We start from the raw sequence: 20,254 nt of genomic DNA on the forward strand, positions 1-20,254 counted from the left end.
ACATGTGGAGGTGCGATTGAATTATGGCTCTATGTATCAGTAATTATTAATGCAATATGTTTGGTTACTTGAAGATATTTATGAATCCTTATGTAATATTTAAAAAATATTGTTGACTTTGGTGACCAGTCACCAAAAAATGCACATTTGGGTATGAAACCTTGCTGCCACTAACATTTCATTCTGTTCTTGCCTTTTCATGTACAGAGGATGATGTGGACCTGGAAGTGCTGGTGAGTGAAATGAACGCATCTCTGGAGAGCCTTTACTCAGCTTGCAACATGCAGTCCGATACGGTGCCTCTCCTGCAGAATGGGCAGCATGCCCGCAGCCAGCCACCAGCCTCGGCCTCAAAGCCTGCCCAGCCACAGGCATCCCTGAGGCAGAAAGTGCAGCGCTCCCAGCCGGTGCACATCCTCGCTGTCAGGTAGGCCCAGCAGACAAGATGCTGCCCTGTGCCCTTGATGTGGTAATGGGATGTGACTGTGCAAAGTCAAGAGACAGATGAGTTCCCTTTATTTTAATAATGGATGTGGTCATTTCTTCTTATCCTTGGGGCACATTCCAAGACTCCCAGTGGATGCCTAAAATCAAAGATAGGACTGAATCTTACATACAGTGTTCTGTCCTATACATAACAGACTTGTGATACAGTTTAGTTTGTAAATTAGGCGAAGTGAGAGGTTAGCAACTAATAATAAAATAGAAGGATTATGATAATATGCTGTAGTAGATTTGCCAGCATCACTACCTGGTTTAGTCAACCTTTTTTGCTGCTGTGATGAAAAGGATCTGATCACAACAACTGTAAGGAGGAAAAGTTCACTTGAGGGCTCGTGGTTTCAGAGATCTTAGTCCAGAGAAGGCCGGCTCCATTCAAAGTAAGGCTGAACATCATGGCTGGAGATGGTGTTAGAGGGAAGCAGGTCACATCATGGTGACCAGGAAGCAAAGAGAGAGACTGCACTCTCCAGATACAAATATATACATCAAAGCCACGCCCTAATTCCCACCTCCTCTAGCCACACCCTACCCCTTCAGTTACCACTCAGTTAATCCCTATCAGGGGATTAATTCACAGATCAGGTTAAGACTCTTCCAACCCAGTCATTTTCCCTCTGAACAGTCTTGCATTGTCTCACATGTGAGCTTTTAGGGGACACTTCACATCCAAAACACTACTTTTGCTACTGGAGCTATTATTAAGTAGAATAAGTAAGTATTCCTTGAATACAGGCATGTTATGCTGTGACAGTCAGACTGATAACCTGGATGGCTTTATTCCTTTTGCTGGGGATCTTTCTTGCTTCCAGAAGCTTCTAAGAAGTTTATTTCCAATTTGACACCTTGGGTCAAAGCATCTCACCCAAAGGGACTTCTCTTTCCTGAAGAGGCAGAGAGGGTGCTTTGGTGTTCTGTTGGGCCATTGCTCAGACTTCCCACTGTTGGTCACAGTTGGGGATGGTGAGTCATCTCCTCCTCCACTGTTTGTCGCACTTTGTTCTCTAGAGTGTCTCCCCTGTATCTGTCTCCTGTTCAGTCCAGAGGGAGTGACCTAGTTGGGATCCAGGCATCTAGATCCATCCCCTACAGCCTCAGGGGTAAATAGGTCCATACCTAAAAGGTGGGGAAACCAGCAGTTGGACCTAGGCTGAGGGGCTATGCAGCTTGGATGAGATAGGCCTTGAGCCTTGTTCTGGGTCCATAGAACACAGTCCACACTGTGTGGAGCTAGGTGGCCACTCCACAATCAGATGGGCTGGGTGGAGCCAGGGACAGAGGACAAGCCTAGAGCAGGTACACAGGCTTCATAGACCTGCTGAGAGTTGAGCTGATTTGTGAAGGAGGAGGAGGGTTTGGGTGAGAGAACAGAGGGACTGTGAGTGTGCTCTCAGCTGGACAAAAGGATGAGCTAGGCAAAGGCACAGAGAACACAGAACAGGGCCCACCTCCACCCCTGCCCTGCCCTCACCTGCTCCTGCCTCCAGATTATGGCACTTTTTTCACCCTTTCTGACATCTTTGAATCTTAGCTCATCTCCATGGTATTTAAAAAAAAAATATGTAGTTTTTTAGTTATAGGTGGAAACAATATCTTCATTTTATTTTTATGTGGTGCTGAGGATCAAACCCAGTGTCCCACACATGCTAGGCGGGTGCTCTACCTCTGAGCCACAACCCCAGAACAGATTTACATATTGAGGAAGCAGAGAGAATTAACATACCACTAATGTGCCAAGATGCTGAGAGAGAGAGAGAAAGAAGAAGAAGAAGAAGAAGAAGAAGAAGAAGAAGAAGAAGAAGAAGAGGAGGAGGAGGAGGAGGAGGAGGAGGAGGAGGAGAGAAGAGAGAAGAGAGAAGGAAGGAGGCCAGGAGAGCCCCCAGGAGGAGCTCTAGTTAGGAAAACGTAGAAATGCTAATAACAACTTCTTTATTTCTGAATTTAAGTTGAGCTCAGTGGGTACTTTGGAAAGGCTTTGACAAGCTCCTCTTTCTTTCAGCCAATAAAGATTTTCATGTGGCCACATAATAACTTGTTACAGCACATTTTTCCATCTGCTGTTTAAATATAATTAGTCTCATACTGTAAACCCATCATTAATGAAACATAAATATTGTCTTTGCCTTTCATTTTTTGGGGTATTGGCTTATTTCACTTAGCATGATAGTCTCCAATTCCATCTATTTATTATTAAATATGATAATTTCGTTCTTCTTTATGGCTACATAATATTCCATTGTGTGTGTATATATGTATGTATGTATGTGTGTGTGTTTACACACACACACAGACACACACACACACACACACACACACACACCACATTTTCTTTATTCATTCATCTGTTGAAGGGCACATTGGTTGGTTTCATAGCTTAGCTATTGTGAATTGAGCTGCTATAAATTCTGATGTGGATGCATCCCTGGAATATGCTGATTTTAAGTCCTTTAGGTATATACTAAGGTGTGGGATAGCTGGGTCAAATGGTGGTTCCATTCCAAGTTTTCTGAAGAATCTCCACACTGCTTTACAGAGTAGTTGCACCAATTTGCAGCCCTATAAGCAATGGATGGGTGGAACTTTTTCCCCATATCCTCACCAACACTTATTGTTACTTGTATTCTTAATAATTATCATTCTGACTACAGTGAGGTGGAATTTCAGTGTGGTTTTACTTTGCATTTCACTAATTTCTAGAGGTGGTGAACATTTTTTTCCACATATTTGTTGACCATTTGTATTTCTTCTTCTAAGAAGTGTTTGTTCAGTTCCTTTACCCACTTATTGATTGGGTTATTTGGTTTCCTGTGTTCTCTTTTTATCTTGGAGATTAATGCTGTATCTGAGGTTAAGGTGACAAAGGTAAGGATGGACCTTCTGACCATCTGGTCCTGGATCCCACACTCCTCTGTGAAGTTCTGTACCAGGCAGGCCCTGAGACAGAGGTGAGTGTGTCGTGCATTATGTCTTCAAGGACAGTCCTGGGCAGGCAGAGGAGAGAGACATGAACAAATAGAATATTACATAGCTGATTAGCAACTCAACATCAGAAATATGTACAGGACCCCTAGAATCCTGGAACCTGTAAGCAGCCTAATGTCTCCAGGCTTCTGGTGGCTGCCATGGCCTGGTCCTTGCTTAATAGCATAGGTTTTAATTAGTAAGGTAACTGTTCCTTCCTGAAGGGTAGCTCTGCTGGCCCCTCCCCCTGTCCTTAACTTGAGCTGCTCTCCATGGTGTCTGGATACTGTCTTTCCTTTTTTTTTTTTTAGCCAAGTTGGCTAAGAGCCCTTTCTACCTGTGTTTCATACCTTGCAATTTCTGGAGTTCCAGTTACCTGTTGTTTTGAAGAGAAAAAACTAAAACCGAAAACCATGGAAGTCCAGTACTTTAAGGAAACTGCATCTCTTGTGACTTTCTTATAAATTCACGTTTCCTGTTTCATTTTGGAGGATTCAAAAAAGCCTACAGAAAAGAAAATGCATTTGACTTTAATTAACATAAAACCCTCAAGGTGTTTTTGATTTGGTTTTGTTCTGTTTTAATCACAGACCCATTTTACACAAATCACCTATAAACTTCCCACTGAACCCATTTTGGGCAAGGGTGCTAAGTTGTCCTGGATCATATTTAAACCAGTCAAGGCTGTAACTGCCTGTTTCACATTTCTCTAGCAGTATTGCTAAATCCTCACAACCCTCTGGGGAGTGCAGCCCCTGCAGCCTAAGAATAATCCTTACGGCTCCGACGTGACAGTACCTTCATGTTTCTATGTTTGCCTCCAAACAAGTGATGCAATTGAAGCAGGAGTCATGACCTGGAGCAGGCCATGTGTTTGGCTAAATATGAGACAGGAAATCGTCCTAGGAATCTCATGTGAAATCCCAAACACTAGTGTTTCTCTGGACTATAAATATCTCTTTAACTATAAATTCTCTCAATTCAAGGATTCTAAAACTGATCCCTTATTCTAGCATCAAACACCTCTTACCTTTCAGGAGCGCTGGAAACATAAGCAATTCAATGATCTATGTCTTTTGCAGGAAAACTTGCCATACTTTTGCCCCAAATCTACATCTTTGCCTTACTGGTGTGTGGACCCAGTATGGTGAGAGTCCTGCTGCAGAATTAAAGCCCAGGTTGAATGGAGTTGGGACTTACCTGTGCTCATTGGTGTTCTCCAAACAGGCCCACATGTTCTGCAAGGAATAAAAAATGATTTTCATTGGCAGAGTGAGCTTCTCATTCTTACCACTGCTTTGACTTAGTTTCATTAGAAAATGGGAAGTCATTGGCAGTCAGCTTTTCCCCTTGATTATCCTGTACGATGGCTTGTCATGGTGCATGTGATCAAACACCCTGCCATTTTGTGTTTGTGCTTGTGTTGGAATACGCAGTTTACCAAATGGAGGAGGCTTGTTAGATCCATAGAATATGACCATCAATGCTTTAGTAAAACAAGTTGAGCATATCTAATCCAAAATCCAAAATGCTTCAAATTCAGAAGTTTTTGAGCACCAGCATGATATTCCAAATGGAAAATTGCATACCATGAAACCTTGTTTCATGCACAAAATTGTTAGAAATATTGTGACCTTCATGCTAACTGGATAGGGTATATATGAAATGAAAGTAAGTTTCATATTTAGACTTGGGTCTCAGATAACTTCATCATGTACCTGCATATGTTCCCAAATCTGAAAAAAAAAAAAAATTCAAAATCAGAATGACTTCTGGTCCATAGCATTTTGGGTAAGAAATACTTGACCTGTATCTGTGAACAGTCAGGAGAGAATTCTGCTCTTTCTTGTAGTCTGCGCTACAAGTCACACGTCAGTTCCTCTTGGTGTAGGATTAAGTGTCTTACAAAATTCTGAAGTTGACGAGTCTTCTCCTCAACTAGATGTTTGGGTCTTGGTCGAGGGCATTCCATGTTGTGGGGAAGTCTTTACTATCCTTCTTGGGTGTAAGATTGAAGCCTTTTCCCTGCTGCAGCAGATACTAATCAGAGCATAAAACACACTTCCCCAGGCTGGAAGTCGCCTTTCTCCTGGTCTCCATGGCCCCACCTGTGCAGTGCCTGGAAGGACCCTTCATGCCTCTTACACCCCACACGGCAACCACTTTCGCTATCCCTCCTTATCTCCTCTATTCTTCCTTTCTTAGGTTCTCACCTCAGTCGCTTAGTTAGCATGATGGAAAAGTAATTGGAGTCATAAAAATGTAAAAATGACTCAAAGACTCCCTGGAGGACACCAGAGGGTGTTTTGAGTGCCTTTGGAAGAGGGAATGTGGTAAACATCCTCCTGCTGCTGGTGCCAAGTCTCAACATTTCTAGGAAAGAGAACACAGATGTTGACCCCATTTGGGAAGGTTTACAAGTGCATGAAACATTCTCTGCTGGTAATTTTATATGTGTGTGTGAGGGTTGGGAAGGAGGGGGGTCTCCCTGAGAGAGCCAGTGCTAATGAGTAGGATGGTTTTTCTTTTACCTTATCCCAAAGTAATTTCCTCCTTATAACTGCACAATAGATATTCTCCCGAATCAAAGCAGCTCTTCCTATCCCTTATATAGAATGCTGGTATCTTCTGATGTATTTATATGAGGAGAACCCCGAAATGAGATAAATGGAAATACCAAGTTATGCAGCACATTCCACAGATTTTGCTCAGAGGAAGCATTTCTGTTCACACAGCACCTAGGCTCTCCACAGAGCCCTGGAAGGAGACCAGAATAGTGGCAGGAATATTACAAATACTTGAGGCAGTGGGAAGCACGTTCTTTTTCATTTGAACTTGAAATATCAGTGTGATCACCATTTAGCCCTGACCATTGAGCTACAAAACAGTTATTTTAAATATAATATGTTAGCTTCCCATTACTGTGACAAAATACTTGAGACAATTAACTTATAAAAAGAAAAGGTTTATTTTTGCTCAGGGTTTTGGAGGTCCCAAATATAAAGTGGCCCCATTTCTTTGGATTGCTAGTAAGGGTGACACATCATAGCAGAGTGGCAAACCAAACTATTCACCTCATGAGCCAGGAAGCAGAAAAGAGAGAGAAGAAGAGACCAGAGTTTCACAGTCCTCTCTTCAAGAGCATACCCCCAATGACTTAAGAACCTCCCAAAAGTTCCACCATCTCCCAGTTTTACCATCTGGGTTACCAAGCCTTTGACACATGGACCTTTGGAGGATACTCATTCAGTGCATAGCAGTAAAAGACAAAGTTAGCTGTTTTTATCTGCCCATAGTTTGGTCCAATACCTATCATTCTGTATTTTACCTGGCTTTAGTAAAGGCAGATATAATCTCATATACATTTTAATTCATTTTTTAAACCATAAAGTTTTCTTAATGTGAGCTTCATACACACATACACACACACACTTCATAGCTGATATTGTTGGTTTCTAAATACCATTTACCAGTAAATGGAGCCATGGTTGCCTCCAGGTGCTTAGATAATGAAGAGGACATGTCATAACAATCTGGAGCCAAATACAAGGTCCAGATAAAATACCTTCTGTGAGGGGAGTCGGGTTGGCAAGCACCCTCAGCCAGGTGGTCCAACAGCCACCTCCAGGAAGCGGGCAGCTCAATGTGGCATGCCTTTGGAGTGGCACACTGTTGAGGATACAGCATTCCATTTGCAGTGATCCTTCCCCAAACCAGAGCTACAGCAAATCCTAGGGGACATTACCCAAACCAGAATTTAGACACATTCTACAAAGTGGCATAACTCTTCATAGTTGTCCAGGTCATAAAAGCTCCCCAGGAAACAAAAACTAACCATAAAAACTAAAACTGATTTCTGATGAACTAAAGAGTCATGACAGCCAAGTGCAGCTTGTGTCCTGGACTGGATCCTGAACCAAGAGAAACATTTTCTCCCCCTTTCTGTAAAGGACAGTAGTCAGACACGCAGCTGAATGTGAATGAGGTCTATAACTTAGCTCCCGGTGTAGATCAGTGTCAGTTCCCACATTTTGTTCACAGTGCTGTGGTTATGTAAGAGAGCATCCTTGTTTTTTAGGAAAACCACACCAAGCCATCCAGCAGACAAAAGGCCAGATGTGTTCAGCCCACTCTTGTAGACAGGAAAGAAAATGAGAATACCATAAACCAAACTTACTATCTGGGGAATCGGGATGAAGATATGCGGAAAGATTTTGTACTATATACAAATTATATGCAAGTCTGAAATCATTTCAAAATAAAATGCTAAGTGAAGAAAAAACACTGTTTGAAACCAAAAATATATACCTCTGTAAGCATAGATGTTTCAGTGTGCTATTCTCCAGGAGAAAAAATATGGCAGGAGGCAAAGTCACCAGAAAATGCCTCCACAATTCTCCATATTTAGCAAGAGTGTATCTTTTTTTTTCAGAGACTTTTTTGTAGTTGTAGATGGACTGAATACCTTTATTTTATTTGTTTATTTTATGTGTTGCTAAGACCAAATCCAGTGCTTCACACGTGTTGGGCAAGCACTCTACCACTGAGCTACAACCCCAACCCAAGACTGTATCTTCTAATACACACATCAGGTCAGACTCTGAGGGCATGCCCTGGCTTAGTCCTCTGGTGAGGGTCAGCAGCAGCCACCTAAAGGCAGAAGGACATTTGTGGCCATCAGTGGACCTTCGTTGCTGGGTTTCATTGACTTCTGGGGCCAAGGCATCTTTGGGAGCTGGTGCTGTTGGAAAAAGTAGACATGCCCAGAGTTCCTCTAGGGTCACACAGCTCTTCCAGGCACTCCACTCTTGTCAGAGGAGAAGTCTAGCACATGCTGCTTCTATTTCTTCTTTAATTTTAAAACATATGGAGAAGCTATCATGTGTTCATGTAAAACACTGCTAAGTAGATTAGTCTTTTCCATGCTCTGCTTTGGTGCATATTGACGTCATCCAAGGAGAAGAATTCTTGAGACTTTAGTTTTTGAGCCCTCATGTACGATGAAAGGCTCCTGAGAAGATAAAAGGTAAAAGAATGAATACCTCATCACCTCAAAGGCAGTGCCAGCTTCCTCACACTTTGGGCCTGATTTAGATGACCATCTGTACCTCTTCCATCTCAAGAGCCTGCATGAGGAAAATTTTGTTTAAATTTGTACTGCTGTGAACCTAAAGTTTAGATGCCCTCTTTTGATCTGCTGAATGTGAGTAGATCTTTCATTCATCCACGGGGGCTGATAATGGACTCTGAAAACAGTGGTAAAGTGAGTGGAACTAAAACTTAAGCCTTTTCAGGATGTGTTGCTGCAGCAGTTCAGGGAAAGCCAGTGGCTTGCATGGTCTCTTTTTGTTGGTGGGGGGGGGGGGGGGGGCAGAATGTGATAAGATTGACAGAGCTGGGAGGGCTTAAAGCACATGGGCAGTTGAATAGAGTCGTATAAGCTATATATGTGTGCACATATATACCTTTTTCTGTGAGATGAAACATCAAGTCTGAATCTCTCCCAGAGCCCTTCTGCTCCCTTGGCCATCTCAGATGCCCTGGGGTGGGCTGCTACCAATTGTTTTGAAGTGCAGTGCATTCAGAGGCTATAAGAAGTTAGTTGTGTTCGTTTCACCCTTGTACACACTGCTCCTACTTGCCAGGTCAGTGATGAGCTGAGATGGCAGTGGTATAACACAGGCTCCGTCCTGCGGCTCTGGCTGCTTCTTTCCTGGATGGCTATATAATCTCCCTTGGAGCACATACTGGGGTCCATGACCTGGAGTTGATGATGCTGGGGGTTGGTGGAAAAGGCAGTGCCTACTGCTGCCTGTGCTCGAGAGGACAGCCCGTGACCCCTACCAACCCTGTGCCCACAGAGGAGGTAGCCAACTCTCAAGAGCTGCTGGAATTGGTTTGAAGCAAGCCCTGGTTATTTTGTGCTCAGCTTGCTTACCTCTTTTGTAATCAGTTATACAAAAAGCAAAAGAAACAATTTTATTCCATTAAGACTTCAATATGTATCAAGACCATAACTGCGGAACACATTTAGGAATGGTAGGTTTTTGAAAACTAGGAATTGTATTATTAAAAAAAGGAATTGGAAGAAGGAAGACCAAGCCCTTCAAGAATCCAGGGTAGAATCCTAGTGCTGGTGATTCTTAGTCACAAACTCTATAGGGGGGAATATGCCAAACTATGAAGTAAGGAAAGTAGAGGAGATAGCTAAGGAATAACATTTTGATGGGAAAATTTGCAGTCTAAACAAGGTCTCTTTGGTGTCATTGCTGGGAAGTCTTATGCTATGATGAGTTTCAGTTATTTTCTAGGACCGTTTTGATTGCTATTAAGCAGTAGAAGTCTCTGAATCTGTCTCCTTCCACTATAAAAACCGTTCAGTCTTTGGACACACATTTGTTGAATCTTATTCATCTCTGCATGTCAAGTGATGCTGCGTGGCCACCTGTCCCAAAGGCTTTTTTTTTTTTAAGCAGCCAGGTATGCGTCCCACTCTCCCTGAAGGTCCTTTATCTCTTATCCTGCATCCATCTTACGTAGTATAAAAAGATCAAGTGGCTTTTGTAGAAAGCAAAGCTTTTGCCGTAGGTGTACGATTTTTATTTCATAGACTATAAGAGCCATCCATGCTCCCTGATGTGAATATGAAACCTGCTGCCCAACTAGCCAGGTCTCAGCTACTTAAGGGATGTCCACAAAACTATCAATGCATATGTTTTTGCTTTCTCTTTATTATAGATGCTTTTCTACTGAGTCTTATAGATGGAGTTTTTGTTTTAATTTCGTTTTTTGTTATCTCAGCCACTGAATCAACCAGAAACCTACTGGTGTGCTGTGATTTTTCACAGTCTAGCTTTTTTCAAAATCCAAAATTCTACTGAAAACTTCCAGAATAGATCAGGGCACTTCTGAGTGTGGACACACTTTAGGTGTCTGGGATGAAGCAGTCAGAGGGACAGCCCATGTGGGCCCAGAGAGGCTGGTCATCCAGACCACGAGTGTTGTCAGTGGGGTCCAGTCCTGAAGAGAGGTTGCATTTGATGGGAGCATGGAAGAGGCCATTTGAATTGCATCTTTGATGGTACTTCCTTCAGAAGAGTGGTTGGGCTATCATACGGCTATGGTTATGAGAACCACACAGTGCTGGTTTAAGAATGGAGAAATGAGTTCCATGTGCTGGCGTAGTGGAGATTGTACCAATAATCAATAAGATAAAGATAAATCTCTTTTCTTTGTTAGACAGTTACGAGCATGGCATCATTATTGAATTCATTGTACTATGACACTTTACAACTTATTTGGATGAAGAGTAATATATTTTTTAGCAATATTATGGGTTATGTCCCCCCAAATTCATATCATGGAGTCTTACCTCCAATATGTCTGAATGTGGCAGATGTATTAGGATGAGGTACTATTAGAGTAGGGTAACCCCTCGTATAATATGGCTGGTAGCCTTACAAAAAGGGGCTTACAAAATTTGAACTGAGATACACACACAGGGAGACTGCTGTGTGAACATTAGAGATTGGAGTGGTGCTTTTATAAGCCAACAAATGACAGTGACTTCCAGCAGCCCAGCAGAAGTTAGAAGAGAGGTACGGAATGGATGCTTCTGAGGTCCCCAGAAGGAACCAACCCTGCCATCATTGTGATCTTAGACTTCCATTTCTGGGAGGCAAGAAGTGCCTCTGAGACCCCCACAGTTTGTGGCACTTTGTTACAACAGCCATAGCAAATGAATACACATATACTAAAATAAATTTTAGATTGATTGATGGATGGATCTGTTAATTAAAAAAAAAAGTTAAGTGGAAAAAAATATTTAATTAGTCCTCAGACTAGGGAACTAGGGAATAACCCTGGGACTAGTGAGTAACACCTTACCTGTTAAAGCAATGATGGAATCACAGAGTAGAAGAGCGATGGATTTGACCATAAAGAAAATGAATGTCGTAAATTAAATGTTAAGCTGTTGCGAACATAGGAGAGAATATTTGCACTACTTCTTTTCAATATCCCGAGTAAAGAACTCTTACGAATCAATAAGATAAAGATAAATCTCTTTTCTTTGTTCCTTATCTCTTTTCCTCCAAAGACTTTTTCCACTTTCCGTTCTTTTAATTCCTCCCAAGAAAAAGACAGCTTTTCATACCTCTTCTTCCCTCTGCCCTGCTACCCTTGCTTCAGATTTAATGGACAGGAACTGCTGTCTAAAAGAGCTGCCTATTCTGTCCACCACCTGTCTATCCCACCTGCCTCTGCACCCACCGCCTGTGTTCCCATCCATGTAGGGACATGTCCCTGCATCTCCCTGGGGCCAGCCCCTCCACTCTCAGCCTCTGCCTTTCCCTTTCAAGGATGCTGCCTGCAGTTGTCCCTCTCCTTCCTTCATCAGCAGTCTTGTCCTCATTCCTGGGTCATTCCTGTCAGTGTCCAGACATGCCTTAATATGTCTCATCTGAGGGAGGCCCTCCCTTCACCACCCCCCTCTCCAGCTGCTGCTCCAGCTCTCTGTCACTTTTCTGGCAGAATTCTGGACCGGCTGTTTGACTCACTGTCTCCACTTCTCATCTCCTGGTCTTGACTTAGCCTACCCTAGTGATTATTTTAGTTCCACTAGTTTGCCTGAAATGGACCTTCTCAAGAAGACTAGTCACCTACCTCTGTCAAAGCCAGTGGTCCATTTTCGGGGGTATCTTCAGAGACACCTTGACAGCTTCTGATACAGCCTTGATTCTTACACACTTCCCTCTCCAAGATCCCATGATCTCTGTTTCTACATCTCTTCATTTGCTGTCTTGGTCTCCTCTATTCTTCAGTAAACTGCTTACCCTAAGTAAGGTCACTTGCAACCAGGCCATTATATGTTATCTCCATTCCCTGGATTGGGCTCTGTCCTCAAATACCAGGACTTATCCACTATTGGAAGATGCTTTACTTAGGTTTCTAGTTAGTATTTGAAATTTAGCATAAATGAAATATGGCTGAAATACATTCTGCTGAAGCCTCACAACCTAACACAATGGCTTGGCTGTCCACTCAGTTTCTCTGGCCAGTAATGCAGGATTTCATCCTTGATTTCTCTTTTTGACTCATGCTCGGATCCAGCAGACTGTCCATCTGTAGAATGTCCCATGTCCAGCCACTTTTGGCCATCTCCACTTAAATTTCTAGTCTGCGTCTGGGCATTACAACAGTTCTTCAACCGTCTTCCCACACTACCCACTGCCCACAGATTTTGTGCCATTTTTGGAGAACCAAATAAATCCTATGTTTCTCTCACTGTACCTCAAATTAAATCCAGACTCAGCCAAGGGTCTCTGTTCCTTCTACCCTCAGGATCTCCTTCTTGAAATCTTTCCTCGATTGCCATTTTGTCATCTATCATCACTCCCTCTGGGGTCCTTCCCAGGCCACCTTGGGGTGAGCAGTGGCCGCAGCCCTTCTCTAACATGATATTCTGCAGCGATGTCCATGCATCTCCTGAGATGAACTTGTTTGTTGGTACCTTTGTCCTCTAACATTTACCATGAGAATATGAGGACAGGATCAAGGTCTCCTGTCCTATCCCTACATCCATGAATGGAGTCCAGTACACCCCAGACATGCTAGCACAAAAGCAGTGGGGCTTGTTTCATGGAAGTGCCATGTGTTGCCCCAGTGGGATGGTTGCCCTCGCTTTGGCAGAGGAAGGATTAAATCCCAGTTCTTAAATACAGTGTTTTACATCCAAATCTGCTTCCACGAAATAGCAAAAAGAGGAAACTTTTTTTTTTCTAACCAAAATTCCCCAATCTTTTCAACAGACAGTTCCATCAAAAGATAGATCAAACCATTCTAAGGTGACCCATGGCCTGGGAATCAAGCCCAGAGTATTTTCTTTGTCTTCTACAGGTAGAATCACAGAGGTAGGGATTGTGTCCCTTGGAAGCTTCAAAATAAATAGGGCCAGGTAGCACTTGCACCATGAAAATATTTTGAGTGTCTTGATGGCCTCTGGAAGTAGTGGGATGAGGCTTACAGTGTATTACACTAAAGAGTTTAACTCAATACCCAGAATAATGGAGCAGCAGGAGGGATGGGGTGTGTTTTTAAGTAGGTTTCAGTGATCCTGCCTTTGTAATCCTCACTCCACCAAATTCCCTTTGTTGTCATCATGGTGACATCATAGTGATTTAAGCCAGAGGGTCCATCCAGTCTTGCCGAACCTCTCAGCAGCATCTGGCCTTTTCCTCTTGCTTCTCCCTCTGCCTAGAAACACCATCTGCTCTTCTTTCCCAAAACTTGGTCTTGGCTTCTGCTTCTCTTCCATGACTGTCCCATCTCAGCCTTCTTTGTTCAGTCTTCCACTTTCCCATTCTGAGGAGTGGCCAACAGGGCTTAGGGCTGAATCCCTTCTTCTCCATGTTGACTCCCTGGGTGACCCCAACCACTCTTGGATGTCCATTCTGAAAATCAGTTTACATTCTCATCCAGACATGTTTCCAGCTTCCACTTGGGATCTCATCCATGTACATGTCTAAAAGACACTTCAAACTCAACATGTGATTCTGCCCCCAAAACCTGATTCTTCCAAGATGCCCCATCTCAGTGAAATGGCACCGAGTCCTTCAGCCACCTAGGTCAGAACCTCTGATCTCCTTTTTGTCTTTGCTGTGGTGTTCCATACCACATCAGTCAGTGTTCCAGAACTGAACAGTCTTTCTACCTCTGCTACCAGAACCTAGGTCCGAGTTTTGCCTTCTTGCATAGACCTTTGTGGAAATTTCCACATCAGAAGGTCTCAGCTTCAGCTGTTGCCCAGGGTGTGTCCCCACACAGCACTCAAGTGATGATTTGAAAGCCAGCTGTCAGAGCATGGCATCTTTTGCATAAGGACTTTGCATTTCATGGTGGGAGCCCAAGTTTTCTCAGATACTAGTGAGGACCTCCTTTCCCTGGTACCTTCTGCTGAACTTTTGTCTTTCACTTTCCAGCATCTGACACTGTCTGGATTTTGCTTCTCTGATTGTTCTCTGATTTTTTTTTCTCTTCCTCATGCAGGTAGATCTGGAATAGATCAAAAAGTTTCCCCCAATCTAACTCCAATATAAAAATATAGTCTTTAATGGTTTATTACATTCTAGGTTTAATATTTCACAGTATGTTTGGTTACTACTTTTGAAAAAAAAAACCCTCTTAAAAATGTTACTTATAGAAATCCCACTTGTAATTGTGTAGTGCTGATTATTTTGATCTGCTTTTCAGGTTGCAAGATGTTATGATTGGATGCTGTATCTTTATAGCAAAGGTTTCTATGTAGAAGATGACAGATCTTAAGATTTGTTTTTTTGGTGCTGGAGATTGAACCCAGGGGTGCTTTACCACTAAGCTACATCCCCAGTTCTTTTTATTGTAAGATAGGATCTTGCTAAGTTGCCAAGGATCATACTAAGATGCAGAGACTAACCTTGAACTTGTAATCTTCCTGCCTCAGCCTCCCGATTACAGGAGGCAAGTGCCAGCAAAAGCCTAGCTTTTAAGAGGTTTTTTCCTTGTTTGTGTTGTTGTCTTAAGATGATTGTCAGTAAAGACAATTGCACTATAATTGTGCTATTCATACAAAATGAGCTCTCTTCTGTTAATAGGCATATTTCATCCTATGCACAATCTGTTCTGCACCTTTCCAGTCTATGGCATTTTAAAGCTCATTTAGAGACACCTGCATTAGCTGACTTTGTGGTCAAGCTCAGTGAAGGGATGATAAACTTGCTGTGCAGCAGCATTCCTCTCTCATTTCCATCGTTTGGCCAGGTGGGAATGGCACTCACAGCAGCCACAGTTGAAATCTGTACATGAGACCTATAATTGGTCTTTGGTTCTTTATACTAATTGTTTTGAGGGTCACCCCTACCGGGGGGGAACCCTCTGATAAAAGCCATGCACTAGAGTCTAGCTTTCCCCTATACGTGTTCACATTGGAATGTCTGCTCATCCATCCCCACCTATCGCCATCCAAGGAAGCCAGTTCATCCACTTGGAGCATGACAGTTGTCAAACATAACACTTCAAACAGGATTAGGAGTCAGGAATAAGTTATGATTTATTAGCAAATGTTCTGTGTCCAACCAGGAAGAAAAAAGAAACTGGTTTTTCTAAATTATAAAAGCAACAAATGTTCCCAGTAATAACAAAAAGTGAAATTTACACTAAAAGAAGGTATATAATAAAAAATGAGGACACTTTCTCCTCACTTCCCAACTGTAGTCTCATTCCCCACAGATGAGCAGTGTAGACGGTATCCTGTTTGTCTTTTTTACAGAATTTATGTGCTTTTTCACAGTTTACCCCCCAAATCTCAGGAGTATCCCACTGAATGGAGGTGACAAGATTTATTTAACCAAATCACCTGTCAATGAGCAGTTCCATTGTTTCTAGTTCCTTCTTTTATTAACAGAATGAAGTGAACGTTCTCGTTCATAGGTCTTTGTTCATTTAATGGATGGGTGGATGGATGATTGGTAGATAGAGAGATAATTTCTAGTAGTGTCATTGTTAGATTAAAAGATTTATGTGTTATTTTATATGTGTAAAATACATTTTATAAATCACGTCAAAGTGCTGTCTATCCCTTGTCATAAAATGGAAAGGCATGTGATCTGGCCAGGGCTCTGTCATTTGTTGCAGTGTGACTGTGGGCAAGTTCTTCTCACCACTAGACTTGGCAGCCCTGGAGCTCAAATGACAGTGGTTCAGGTCATGGTGAAGGCGGTGTCCCAGGGAATCCGTCGTGTTGATTGGCTGTTTCTATAGTTCAAGAAACTCTAGAAGATGTTTACTGAGCCTGTCAGAGAGCAGAGGAACAAATCCAAAGAGGTTTGACAAGTGACATTTGCTTTCATATAAACCCTGGAAACCTTTTTGAGCCTGAGGACAGCAGGCAATTGGAGGATGGTGGTAAGATGTGCGCTGTTGGTTTCTGATATTTATTCCTTATGGCGTTAGACCTTCCCAGCTCATGTTATGTAGAACCTTTTCATATTCTTGGTTTTCGAAGAGTCACTGCCCACATTGCTGTGTTTTGGCTTATGTTTCTTCTATGTTTGTCCAGCGGACATATCTGCGTACGAAATTGGAAGTTGCCATAGGCCGTCAGCTCGGGTGATTTTTGCTTGGGCTGCCTAGTTTCTTTGTGTGCTGGAAAAACAGCAATCTGGGAAACCATGTGGTTTCAGTGAATGTATTCTGCTTTTTAAAAGAAATCTCGATAATTAATGTACTTAGTTCTTGCTAGTCATCAGTGTTTCTGTGATTCTGTAATCCATTTTAATGATGAATAAGTTTACTTTTCAAAAAGTTATGGGTAGTATATAGATTATATGTACAAACTGTGCTCATAGCAATTGTATTTTGGGGATGAATTGGATATGACCCTAAATGGCAGCTCTCTATGAAAGTTTTATCATGTCCTTCATTTTCTTTGTTGTTCAGAACTGGAAAAGGTACAGAACTTATTAATCTTCACCATCCTGAATGAGCTCTCTTGCCCCAATTTCTAAACTTCCAATAAATCTGCCAGTCTTCCTTCACCAAAGTGTCTACCCATTGCAGACCCCAGGTCTGTCTGTCTGTCATTAATGTGTCTGTTCAGCAGTGTACCCCACCCTCCCACCAACACCACAGTCACAGTGGGATCTTTGCAGACGGACAACTGAGCTCCAGTAGGCTGCGTAGAGGCTGATGTTCTGTTCTTGGTAATCCAGTGCTGCCATCCAGGGCACTGCTAGCACAGCTGATCTTAAAAAGGCTACTAAAAGTTACCTTGCTCAAAATTAATACTAGGGTCTCTCCTGCTTATGGATGGGTATAGGCAAGAATTTTTCCAAAATTGAGTTAAAAAAATAAAATCTTGTATTGTAAATTGCCCTAGTAAAACCAGAGTATTTTCTTAAAAGTAAATTCATTATACTCGATTAATTTTAGATTGTTTGGGAGGAACTGCATTGGGTGAGGTTGCAAATTCATTTCCCCACTATGTGCCTGACCTCAGCCTTCCCATAGCCACCAAAATAGTATAGGCATTAGCCTGGAGCCCTGTGATGGCCAGCCTTGTGGGACCTGCCTGGGCTGGTACAGACACACATCTGTAAGTCGGCCTGATTCCAGGAATGACCTCAGAGAGCTCCACATTTGCTCAGGGGATATTTTGTTGACCCCTGGTGAGATATTTGACTCGGACTGAGCCATGGTGCCTGCGTGTATTGTGTTATAAATATCCAGAAGAATGAAGATAACTGCTTGGTGGAGAAGAGATGGAAGTGCTCTTGGTAAAGAGACCAACCAAGCAAATACCTGCAGTGTCATCTGTAAAGTTTCATATTCTGGGGATAATGGTTAGCGATGTGAAAAGACACTTGAGAAAAGCCAGGTGGGAAGAGGAGACCCACATACCATTACTTTCACACAGCATATTTTTCTAACTTCCATTTTGAATTAATTTCAACCCTCTTGAACAGTTGTGGTAATAATACAAAGAGCTCATGTATTCTTTACTCTGATTCCCCAGTTGTTAATACTTGGCACATTTCAAGCATTTTTTTGTGTGTGCGTGTGCGCGCATGTGTGTATGCACATATGTAGAGATTACATTTATGCATGTATATACATTAATACATGAATATATAGCATTCTTTTCTCTGAACCATTTCAAACTAACTTGTAGATATCAATTCCCTTTACTCCTAAATACCTCTGTGTCCATTTCCTAAAGATACGGTTGTTCACTTACAGCAAGTACAGTTATTAAAATTAGGGTGTTTAGCATCAATAAAGTACAATGTTTTGCCTGCAAAACATGCTCAGATTTCCTTGATTTTCTCTATTATATCCTAAAGATTTTCTGCTTTTCTGATTCTTAAACCAATTGCATTCATTGTAATAAACTCTTTAATTTTTTTTTTCTTTTGCCGTGGCGTGAAACTCAACCCTTCCACATCTCTGGTAGCAGAGAGGTTTATTTTTTGTTTGTTTTTGGTTTTTGGTACTAGTGATTGAAACTGGGGCGGGGGGGGCCTTATTTTATTCTCTTTTTGAGTCAGGGCATCTCTAAGTCACTGAGACTGGCCTTGAACTTGCAATCCTGCTGCCTCAACCTCCCTAGTTGTGAGGATTACAGGCATGCACCACTGCATCTGGCCAACAGTTCTTTCTTGAAGGACCCAGTATGGTTTGTATGGCACATCCTTGGAGTTTAGTCAGGTCCTCAGAAGGGAGCATATGTCCTTCTCTGGATATCACCTCAGGATACTCATGTGATAATCTGTCCAGTTTGTACTGATATCAGTATTTAATGCTTGCTTTAGGTGTTGTCTGCTAAGTTTCTCCTTGTTAAGTTACTGCTTTTCCCTTTGTAATTAAGAAATAATTCAAAGGAAAGTAATTTGAGACTGTATTAATACTCTGTTCCCACCAGACTTTCATGGACTAGTTTTGTCATGTGTTAATGATTCTTGTCTTTCTAACTCTTTCATTCTGTGTTTTTGAGTTGATGTTTTATTGTAAGGAATGCCTTCTCTCCCATTTGTTTATGACATAATTATTATCACTTTAGTAAATGACTTGTACTCCATTAATATCACTTGCTTCTATGTTTGGTGCCTGTGGGAGCCTCTCTCAGGCCAGCTCCTGCTTCCTGGCAACCTGTCCCTAACAAACTGCTTCCTTACTACCTCATCAAGGATTTTTCTGCTCTGCAGTCAGCAGGGTTGGCACTGGTATGGATAACTCCTTGTGGAAGGTTCCCTGTGCAGTGTTGGAAGCTGAGCAGCATCTGGGACTTCCACCCAGTAGGTGACAGCAGTCCTCCAGCACTGCTGTCAGATGACAGTGTCATTACTGTCGTCTAGGTGATGTGGCACTACTAATGACAGCAGTTCCACACTCATCCTAATTCTGACAACCAGACATGTCATCACGGGGAGTGCAGATATCCCTTGTAGGCAAAATCCACCTCCCTCCCTCAGCCCCTGCTAAGAAAGGGGGTGAAGGAATGTTGTTTCTTTCCCGAATTTTATGTTTAGTAAGAGAAACCATTGAATTCTTCCAATAGATTGAGCAGGAAAAGTAGCAACATATTTCATTTAATTTAGTCATAGAACAAGAATAAGAGATACATAGAATGTTTAGGCTTTTTTTTTCTCCCTAGTCTATTTTCTAAATTTTAAGACTTTAAAACTGCACAAAAGTAGACAGAATATTGTGATGAACCTCCATGTCCCTCTTGCCTGGCTCCCATATCTGTCAGCCTGTGGCCTTTTGTCTCAGCCTTACCATATGAGCTACTGCCTTTTGTGATGTTTTGACATGAATTACAGCTGTTCTATCATTCATCCTTAAATTTTTTAATGTTTCTGTAAAATGTCATGCAGGGTTTTTTTGTGTGTTTTTGTTTTTCTGTAATGTTCACACATGGACCTAGCATACAGTAAGCAGGTGCTATACCACTAAGCTATATCTCCAGCCACATTTATATATATATATATATATATATATATATATATATATATATATATATATATATATATATATATATATATAATAAACCAGAAAATGCTAAAATGCGATTGTTCTACCTAAGACTTAAATTAAGAGATATGTTTTAAGTTACTTCTTTGCAGTCCTAGTGTAGCAAGTTCCACTAAAAGACTTTGCAACCTCAGGAAAGGTTTAGTGTCAAAGAGTTTAATCCCATTGAATACTCTGGTCTTGAAGACGCTGGGCCCAAAGTTGCACTGCAGACTACATCCCCTTT

General features: G+C 42.0%; 1 long non-coding RNA gene and 1 pseudogene across 1 annotated transcript in view; both read left to right on the plus strand.

Annotated features, from left to right (window-relative positions):
* Nucleotides 1-235, plus strand: part of LOC139707141 (uncharacterized) — an 83,270-nt gene extending 83,035 nt beyond the window's left edge. The window contains exon 3 of the long non-coding RNA XR_011708683.1: nt 208-235. This is a non-coding gene — a long non-coding RNA (uncharacterized lncRNA). The remainder of the gene's footprint in view (nt 1-207) is intronic.
* A 46-nt stretch (nt 236-281) lies between these two features.
* LOC139707012 (transcription factor JunD-like) overlaps nt 282-20,254 on the plus strand; it is a 99,583-nt pseudogene continuing 79,610 nt past the window's right edge.

This window comes from Marmota flaviventris, chromosome 9 (genome assembly GCF_047511675.1).
Source record: "Marmota flaviventris isolate mMarFla1 chromosome 9, mMarFla1.hap1, whole genome shotgun sequence".
Classification (NCBI taxonomy): domain Eukaryota; kingdom Metazoa; phylum Chordata; class Mammalia; order Rodentia; family Sciuridae; genus Marmota; species Marmota flaviventris.